This window comes from Acomys minous (genome assembly GCF_964271855.1).
Source record: "Acomys minous genome assembly, chromosome: 16".
Taxonomy (NCBI): domain Eukaryota; kingdom Metazoa; phylum Chordata; class Mammalia; order Rodentia; family Muridae; genus Acomys; species Acomys minous.
Window position 1 is genome coordinate 70,614,094 of NC_140498.1, and position 9,992 is coordinate 70,624,085.

A 9,992-nucleotide genomic window follows, 5' to 3' on the forward strand; every position below is an offset into this window, starting at 1 on the left:
AAAAGTTCAAACCTCACATTGTAAAGACGAAATTTTATTTCTGCACTGAAATTAAGACTTACAATTGAGAAATTCAGCAAGATTATTGGTTTTCCCAGAGTGAAAAGTAAACTGTGTTGAGTGTGGATATCATATTGGCCTTCAGGCAGACACGTATCAAAGAAGGACATTTTTTGCATTTTTCTCCTTTATTAATTTATTCTTGTTACATCTCAATGGTTATCCCATCCCTTGTATCCTCCCATTCTTCCCTCCCTCCCATTTTCCCCTTATTCCCCTCCCCTATGACTGTTCCTGAGGGGGATTACCTCCCCCTGTATATGTTCATAGGGTATCAAGTCTCTTCAAAGAAGGACATTTTAAGACTCCTATAGTCATTAGAAAAATTAGACTCCCCACTAGTTGTTTTTGCTTTGGGAAAGCATTTATGACCCATTTTTTTTGACTGTGCACACCTCACATGCTCATTTTCAGGTCTTGTTCCCTGTCAGGTAGCATGGCATCCAGTGATGTAACATACTTGCATCAGCCAAAATTGTCATATGAAATCATCCTTGCTTCACACCTGTGCCCAAAACAGCCAAACAAAATATGGTCCCTGAGCTTTAGTTTATGTCCTATCGGCTGAAATCATGGTGACTTCAGCATGAGAAGGATCCTAAAACATATTTTTCACTTGTTTTCTAGCCAAATGCAGGGCCTCAGATGCAGAGCCTAAGGGCAGAAAGAGTTCCAGAATCTGCAATGACAGCGGAGGTTTCGAAAAGAGGTTGGGGGTGATTAGTGCGACATTCTTACTCCTCAACTAAGTTAGAAACACACATGCTCACAAAGGCACGTGCTAAGTATATATGCCTGCTGGACAGCTTGTGACCTGCATCCAGCAGACTTACAGCTGGGCATGCTTATTAACGTGTACCAATAGAATGTTCTTTTGTACTTTTATTCTCTGGATCCTGCAAATTTCCAACCTTGTGTATGCCTATAGCAATGATGAGTGTTATTATAGAATCAAAGAAAATTTTCACCAAGAAGGAGATGTGGTCATTGCTGCGTTTTTCCCAGTACACACCTTCTACACAGGCAACAAAGTTCCACATCCGCAAATGACAAACTATTTTAAGGATTTTTACTTACAGTAAGTGCCATTACTCATTTATTTGTTTTCAGATTTTGGATTTCTTATGATCTAGCTGGTGTGCAGACTCAAGCCTGCATTGTCTTTATTTTTTTCCGTCAGGTCAAGTCATCTTCCAGTCTCAAATTTTATTTAATTGTATATTCCTGTTCACTTCTTTTTTTTTTTCTTTCAAAAGGGATGGGAGAAGTTTTTTGAGTTTGTTATTTTTTTTTTTAGATTTTTTTTGTTTAGAAATGTGATAATTTGAATGTTACGATCTTAGTTTGTCGTGCTTTTACCACCACAGGGTTTCCATGTTATACTTGATAGGTCTTAAGAGGGAGAATGATTTTATTCATGGTTGACTCAACACTACAGGGCATTCTAGAAGCCTACATGTTTTCCTGGAAAAGAAGGTTATGCCAATGAAAGGGGTTACTCCTGAGTGCCTAATGTGATAGTCGAGTGACAAGTGCTGCCTGTGTTAGATGTCACTGGTTCAGGAGCAAGGCTGTCATAGTTAGTAGTTGGGCACACTTCCTTGCTTTCAAAAGCTTTGCTTTGCGTACCTTTGAGTTTCATGTTAAATTCTTTATCTGCAGATCCCATTTTTTCCTGTTAGCTCCATTAATTTCTATTAAGTTTTTCCTCTGTATCACAAATGCGTTCATAAGGCGCATTGACTTTGATGATGGACACTAAGCATTATTTGTGAAGAAGTCATACATAATATCCACCTACATTTGTCTTAGAAAAATGTTCTTAATAGTATAAAATATTAATGCTTATGTCTTGTACCATTCATTTCCTAAATTTTTTCAAACAGAATGCCACACATTAATGCCTATATATTTCTAAATCCTATCTGCTCAGTTTCTGAAATGTTACGGCTATGTCTGTTATGTTTTGTAGAACTGACCATTTGCTATTGGAAAACCAATTTGTATGCTCTTCCAGGGCAAAGACTATTTTTCACACTCCGTGTTCCTTAGTTGCCTGTTGTTCTTTCTTAGTGTAGGACTTGGGGTCTTTCCCAAGCCACTGGCATATAGGTAGCTTTTGTCATTGTTAAGTCTGTGTTTAGGCAGTCATGTCTTGATGAATAAGATACGAGTAATATATCTAATACTTGATATATAAGTGTTGGAAAAAGTACACCACCTTTTGGATTCATTAAGTTTTATCAATCTGTATTTTACCGGTGGAAATGGATGGTTTGTTGTTTTGTGAAAGACAAACAGTGAAGTTTAAAACTAAATATGTGTAAAGAGGTATGTCTTATATTTTCTCATGACTGAAGCAAACAATAAAAGACACATCTGCCAATTTTGTCAAGCATTACTCAAAGAGATAAGCCCGCCTTGGTTCCTTTATCCATGATCCTCTACCCCTAACTACATCTTGATTCTGAGTTCTTCTTTCCACTATTTTCTGTGGCTTCATGATGGATCCTCTTCTTTCTATGACTTGCAGACTTGTGGTCTTTTCCCAGCATATGACAAGAGTGATCCTTGAATGTTCCTGAAACCTTTTCTGGAGGGCTAGCTTTCCTGATTTCACTTATCTAAGAAGGAACTCTTTGATGTCTGCCTTCATATATCCACTGGACTATTTTCATCACCATTTTGTACTTTTCATTGGCAGTCAGGTCTTTGGCTCTCTCCTTTTTTTTTTCCTCAAGGTGATCCATACAGAAATTGTAAGTCACAAGCAGCCCATCAGATAGATACAAACTTGTTTGATGTGAGGGTATTTGTCAGAGTCGCACTGAGCTGAGTACGGGATTCTCATACCATTCATCCAACACTGTCATTTTCAGAAGCAGCTGTGCCCCTCCTTCTAGTGCATTCACCTTCATTAGCAATTCACACCTTTGTGAACTGATTTATCTCTGATTAGAATAGCGAAATATTAAATGATAGAATATTAGTTTTGCATGTAATGTACTTTAGTGAGCATATCATAATATCTCTTCTTATTTTCAGTGAACCTTACATGATACAGGAATTCCTTAGAAATCCATATAAGATATTCTCAAATTTCTAAATTTTCCCACTGACGTGTTTTTACATTCTGCTCTCATTATCATGCCACTGAAAATACTGGACAAGTTCATTTATCAAATATTTATTCTGAGTCATTGCAATCTAATATTTTGGCTTTTTCATCCTTTCCTCCAATTTCTCAAGTATTTCATATTGATAAAACTTAGTAATAATGCATATTGAAATAACATCTATCACTTTAAAAACATTAGGCAAAATAAAATTTGAACCAATATATGGGGTACTGACTTTTAATTCATTGCACTTGTAGAATGTGGAATGTACAAGTTTCAGCATTCATATATGTGAATGTCCTATGAGCTTCCCTGGTTCTTATTGCCCTTGAGTATTGACTCCATAAATCATACTTTTGCTTTTCTCTTTCCTTTTGATCCTGGCCAAAACCAAAGTATGCTGTCTGTGGTACTTTGGTCTTTCTTTCTCTTTCTCCAATGCCATTCTCCCTGCTATGTAGCCCATACTCCATCTGTGTTTGGCCTTTATGTAATTTTAACTCAAGCTATATGGTTTACTTCCTGTTCTCCTATTTGTGGACAAATGGATTGAACTAGAAATGATCATAATGAGTGAGTTAACCCAGAAGCAGAAAGACTCAAATGGTATATACTCACTTATATCTGGACACTAGCCCAAGGGGCATGTCCCATGAAAGTCTTCACTTATCAGGAAAGTGCGACAGAGGGGAGGACATCCTATTGAGACTTTAGGTGAGAGAAGCATGGGAAAATGGGGAAATAGAAGGATCCAGAGGGTCCTGGAAACCTACATGAAGAACATTATTACAGGAGGATTTGGGCCCGGGATCCCATTCAAACTATGGTACCAGCCAAGGACTATATGTGCAGTATTCATCAAACCCCGACCCATATCTAGCCAATGGACAGGACATTCTCCAAAGCTGAGTGCAGAGTGGGGACTGACTTTCACATGAACTCTGGTGCCCCATATTTGACCACGTTCCCTTGATGGGGAGGCCTGGTGGCACTCAGAGGAAGGATAGCAGGCTACCAAGAAGAGACTTGATACGCTATGAGCATATACAGGGGGAGGAGGTCCCCCTCAGTCACAGTCATAGGGGAGGGGAGTAGGGGGAAAGCAGGAGGGAGGGTGGAATGGGAGGATACAAGGGATGGGATAACTATCGAGATGTAATATGAATGAATTAATAAAAAGAAAAGTATTAAAAAAATAGACTACAAAAAAAAAAAACCAGGTCAGAAGATATAGGAAAGGTCAAAGCAAAAGTCTATGAAGAGGACATTGTACTTTTTTTGCTTATTTTTAAATTAAAAAAAAATAATTCACATAAAATCCCAATTGTTGCTCACTCACACGTATCCTTCCATCCTACGTATCTTTTCTGCCATATTCCCTCCTGCAGTCATCTGACTTGGGGCTCCTCCCTCACCATCTGACCACAGCCTATCAGGCCTCTTCAGGATATGTGCATCCTCTTCCTCTGTAGACCTGCACGGCCACCTTGTGATATGGTGGAGCATCTTTTCGGCATAAGTCTTCTTCTGGGTGAGATTGAAGGATATTCCCTTGGTATATCAAGTAGTATAGCTGGGTCTTGAGGTAGAACTATTCCCAATTTCATGAGAAACCTCCAGAATGATTTCCGAAGTGAATGTAGAAGTTTGCACGCCCATCAGCAATGGAGGAGTGGTCCTTTTGTTACGCATCCTATTCAGCATGTGCCATCACTAGAGTTTTTTTATCCTAGCCATTCTAACAGGTGTAAGATGAAATATCAGAGCCATTTTCACTCGCATTTCCCTGAGGACTAAAGGTATTGGACATTTCTTTAAATGCTTCTTGGCCATTAGAGATTCCTCTATTGAGAATTATGTGTTTAGCTCTGTACCCCAAATTTAATAGGTTTTTTTTTTGGTTTGTTGTTTAATTTGAGTTCTTCATATATTTGGATATTAGCCTTTTGTCAGAGGTAAGACTGGCGAAGATCTTTTCACATTCTGTAGGCTGCCATTTTGTCCTATTGATAGTGTCCTTTTCTTTACAGAAAGTTTTCGGTTTCGTGAAGTCCCGTTTGCAAATTTTTGCTGTTAGTTCCTGAGCCTCTTGGTATTCTGTTTAGAAAGCTGTCTCCTGTGCCTATCAATTCAAGACTATTCTCCACTTTCTCTTTGATCAGATTTAGATTATCATGTTTTATGTTGAAGTTTTTTTTATCTACTTTTACTTGAGTTTTGTGCAGGGTCATAACTATGCCCTTATATCCATTCTTCATGCAAACATGCAGTTTTTCCATGGTAACGCTTTGCCTTCTTTGTGGAAAATCAAGTGTATGCAGCTGTGTGGGTTCATTTGTGGGCCTCAGTTCAAGTCTATTGATCAACATGTCTGTTTTTATGCCAACATGATGCAGTTTTTATTACTATTGCTCTGAAGTACAGCTTGAAATTGGGGGTGATGATCCCATTTGAAGTTCTTTTATTGTGTTGGATTCCTTTAGCCATTCTGGGTTTTTATTTTCTGTGGAAAATTGAGAATTGCTCTTTCAAGATTTGTAAACAGTTGTGTTGGAATGTTGATGGGAGTTGTGCTGATTCTCTAGATTGCTTTTAGGTAAGATGGCCATTTTTACTGTGTTAATCCAGCATGAGAGATCTTTCTGTCTTATGATGTCTTCTTCAATTTCTTTCGCCAGAGACCTGAAGTTCTTGTCATATAGGTCTTTTGCTTCCTTGGTTGGAGTTACACCAAGGTATTTTATATTATTTGTGGCTATTGTGGAGGGTATTGTTTCCCTAGTATTGTTCATAGCCCATTTGTCACTCGTGTTAAGAAGGGTTACTGATTTTTTTTGAGTTAATTTTGTATCCAGCACTTTACTGCAGTGTTTATCAGCTGTAGGAGTTCTCTTGGATAAATTTTGTGGTCACTTATGCATACTATCATATCTCTGGGATTAGTAATACTTTGACTTTTTTCTTTTCAAATTTCAACCCCTTGATCTCCTTTAGTTGTTTTTTTTTATAGTTAAAACTTCAAGTGCTATATTGAATAGATATGGACAGAGTGGGCATCTTTGTTTTGTCCCTGACTTTATTGGAATTGTTCTAAATATGTCTCCAATTTTTTTTATTTCAAACAACATTGACACCATTATTGTCAAATGAAATGAATGTAAAATATTGAGTATAATGGTAAATTTCAATTCAAACACATACACATAACAAGAATCATTAAATGTTTACTAAACTACAATGTCAAATTAGATAAACAGACAAATTTAACTATGTTGTCCACAAAACATCCAATTTAAACATAAAATCATTAAGTTAAAAGCAACAGTTTGGCCAGGTGTGGTGACACACACACACATATAATCTCTGCATTTGATATCTCTCCATTCAATTTGATGTTGGATATTGACTTTCTGTATATACGCTTTTATTGTGTTTCTATGGGCCTTGTATCCCTCTTCTCTCCAAGATTTTGACATGCAGATTGTTAGATTTTGTAAGATTTTTCAGCATCTAAATAGATGATGATTGTGAGTTTTTTATTTCAGTTTATTTAATATGTTATATTACATTGATGGATTTTCATATACTGACCCATCCCTGCAGCCCTTGGAAGAAGCCTACTTGATCATGGTGGATGATATTTTTATTGTGTTCTTGGACTTTATTGAGTAATTTTTGCATCAACGTTCATGAGGAATATTTGTCTGAAATTCTCTTTGATGCGTCTTTGTGATGATGGATTCATAAAATGAGTTTGGCAAGGTTACTTATGTTTCTACTTTGTGAAATAGTTTAAGGAGTATTGGCATTAGCTCTTCTTTGGACATCTGGTAGAATTTTGTGCTCAAACCATCTGGCATTGGACTATTTTCTGTTGACAGACTTTTAAGGATTGATTCTATTTTAATGCTTATAGTACTATTTAAATTGTTTACCTGATCTTGATTTCACAATGGTAATTAGTATCTATCAAAAACAATCCATTTCTAATTTTTTGGAGTCCAGGATATTGAAGTAATACCTAATGGTTATTTGCATTTCTTCAGTGTCTGTTGTTATGTTGCTTTTTCATTGTTGATTTTTAAAAATTTGTTACTGACTCTGTCTTTTAGTTAGTTTGACTAAGGGTTTGTCTATCTTATTGATTTGTCTCAAAGAGCCAGCTCTTAGTTTTGTTGAGTCTTTGTACTACTGTCTTTGTTTGTAATTTATTGATTTCAGTCCAGAGTTTGATTGTTTCCTGATGTCTTCTATTCTTGGATGTGTTTGCTTCTTTTTGTTCTATAGTTTTCATGTATGCTTTTAAATTGCTAGTATTAGGTCTCTTGAATTATCTTGTGAAGGTACTCACTGCTGAAGAATTTCCTCTTAAAACTGATTTCATTGTGTGCCATTAGTTTCTGGTATGTTGTGCCTAAATTTTCATTGAGTTCTAGAAAGTCTTTAATGTCTTTCTCTATTTCTTCCTTGACAAGTTGGTCATTGAGTTGAGTTGTTCAGTTTCTATAGATTTGTAGGTTTTATGTTGTTTCTATTACTATTGAACCCAAGCTTTAATCTATACTGCTCTGATAAGATATAGGATGCTTTTCTTGTATGTGTTGAGACTTTCTTTGTGTTCAGTTTTAAAGAAGACTCCCTAATGTTCTAAGAAGAATTTTCTTTTTTAAATGTTCTTTTGTGTTTGGGTGAAATACTCTGTAAATATTTGTTAGGTCTGTTTGCCTCATGACATCCGTTAGTTTCATTATTTCTCTGTTTAGTTTCTGTCTGGGTTACCTATCTAATGGAAAGAGTGGGTTACTGAAGTCTCCTACTACTAAGGTATATGGTTTGATGTGTGATTTAAGCTTCAGTAATGTTTATTTTAAAAATGTGCATCTCCTCACATCTGAGTCAAAGGCATTCAAAATTGAGATGTCATCTTAGTGTATTTTTCCTTTGGCAAGTATGTAGTGTTCTTCCCCATTCCTTTTGATTAATTTTGGTTGAAAGTCTATTTTGCTAGGTATTAGAATGGTTACTTCAGCTTGCTTTTTGGGGTCCATTCTCTTGGAAAATATTTTTACAGCTCTTTCCTCTGAGGTAATGTCTATCTTTGTTGCTGAGGTATATTTTTAGTATGCAGCAAAATGATGGATCTTGTTTTCAAATACAGGCTACTAGCATGTTTTTATTATTAATTGTGGAATTGAGTTCATTGATGTTGAGAGAAATTGTTGACAAATGGTTTGATTATGGTCATAACAGTGTGTCTGCTTGTCTGTGTTGGTCTGTCTTTCTGTGTCTGTCTGTCTGTCTTCTCTCTCTCTCTCTCTCTCTCTCTCTCTCTCTCTCTCTCTCTCTCTCTCTCTCTCCATGTGTGTGTTTCCTTTCTTTTTCCTTGAGTGGTAATAACATTTTTGTTTTGGAGTTTTCCTAGTAGTAGCTTCTGGATAATTGGATTTGTGCATACATGTTGTTTAACTTTGTTTTTTGTCATAAAATATCTAGTTTTCTCCATCTCTGTTGATTGAATGTTTTGCTGAGTGTAGTAGTCTGGCCTAGAATCTGTGGGCTCTTAGAGATTGCAAAACATCTTCCCATACCCTTCTGGCTTCTAAGGTCTTTTGAGAAGTCTGGTTTAATTCTAATAAGTCTGCCTGCATGTGGTATTTGGCCTTTTTCCCTTGATGCCTTTAATATTCTTTCTTTGTTCTGCAACTTAGTGTTTTGATTATTATGTGGTAGGAAGATTTTCTTTTTGGTTCAATATGTTTGATTTTCTATAAGCTTCTTGTACATTTATAGGTATCTTATTCTTGGGTTAGTGATATTTTCTTCTATTGTATTTTCTGGGACTTTGAGCTAGGAATCTTCTTCTTCTATTGCTATTATTATTAGGTTTGTTCTTTTCATACTGTAATAAATTTTTAGGTCTTGGACAGTTTTATTGATTTCTTTCTCTTGTTTAATTGTGCTTTCCTGTATTTCTTTAAGGAATTTATAGTTTCCTCTTAGGGTGCCTCTACCTGTTTGATTGTATTTTCCTGTATTTCTTTAGGGGATTTCTTCATTTCCTCTTGAAAGGCTTTTTATCATCTGTATAAAATTGGATGTAAGGTCATTTTCTTGTGCTTTGCATTGTATTAGAATGTCCTGGGCTTGTTGTAGTAAGGTATCTAGTTCCTGCTTGTGCCATGTTGCCCTAGCTCTTTTTGTTTCTTTTCTTACACTGTCCTTTAGCCATCTGATTGATCTGGTAATGGCAGGCCTCCAGTAATGCAGGCAGATTTGTGGGCCAGAAAATGGAGGGCCTTGTGTTTCCAGATAGCAACAAGCCTCTGAGAATACAGGTAGTGCTGTGGGCCAAGAGCAAACAAGGGACAGACATGGCATAGCTCTCCACTGCTGGACATGCAAGGGGGAACCCAGCAGGCTGGGGTACGGGGTATAGGTGTCTCACCTGTCTCTAGTTGATGGTAGCATGCCTCAGGAGACTCAGACTGAGATCTGGGCTAGAAATGGGGTGCACAGAGAAGTGGCCAGGGCTCTTCAAAGCTAGGTTTGCTGATATGAAAAGACAGTCAGGGAATTGTGGAGGGAGGACTCTCACATGGTGGTCCATGACTTTAACTAGCCTCTAGGGAATGTAGGAAGAGCTTGGTCCAGGAGATAGAGCTCAAAGGGAACAAGGTGTATCTCACTGCTGCTGGGCTTGCCCAGTGGGAATCTGCAGGCAGGGGTCTGGGGAGTAGGCAGTCTCTCGTGTCTGTCTCCAGTGGCAGCAGGCTTCTGCAGATGCAGGCCGAACTGTCTCTATTAAAACATTTA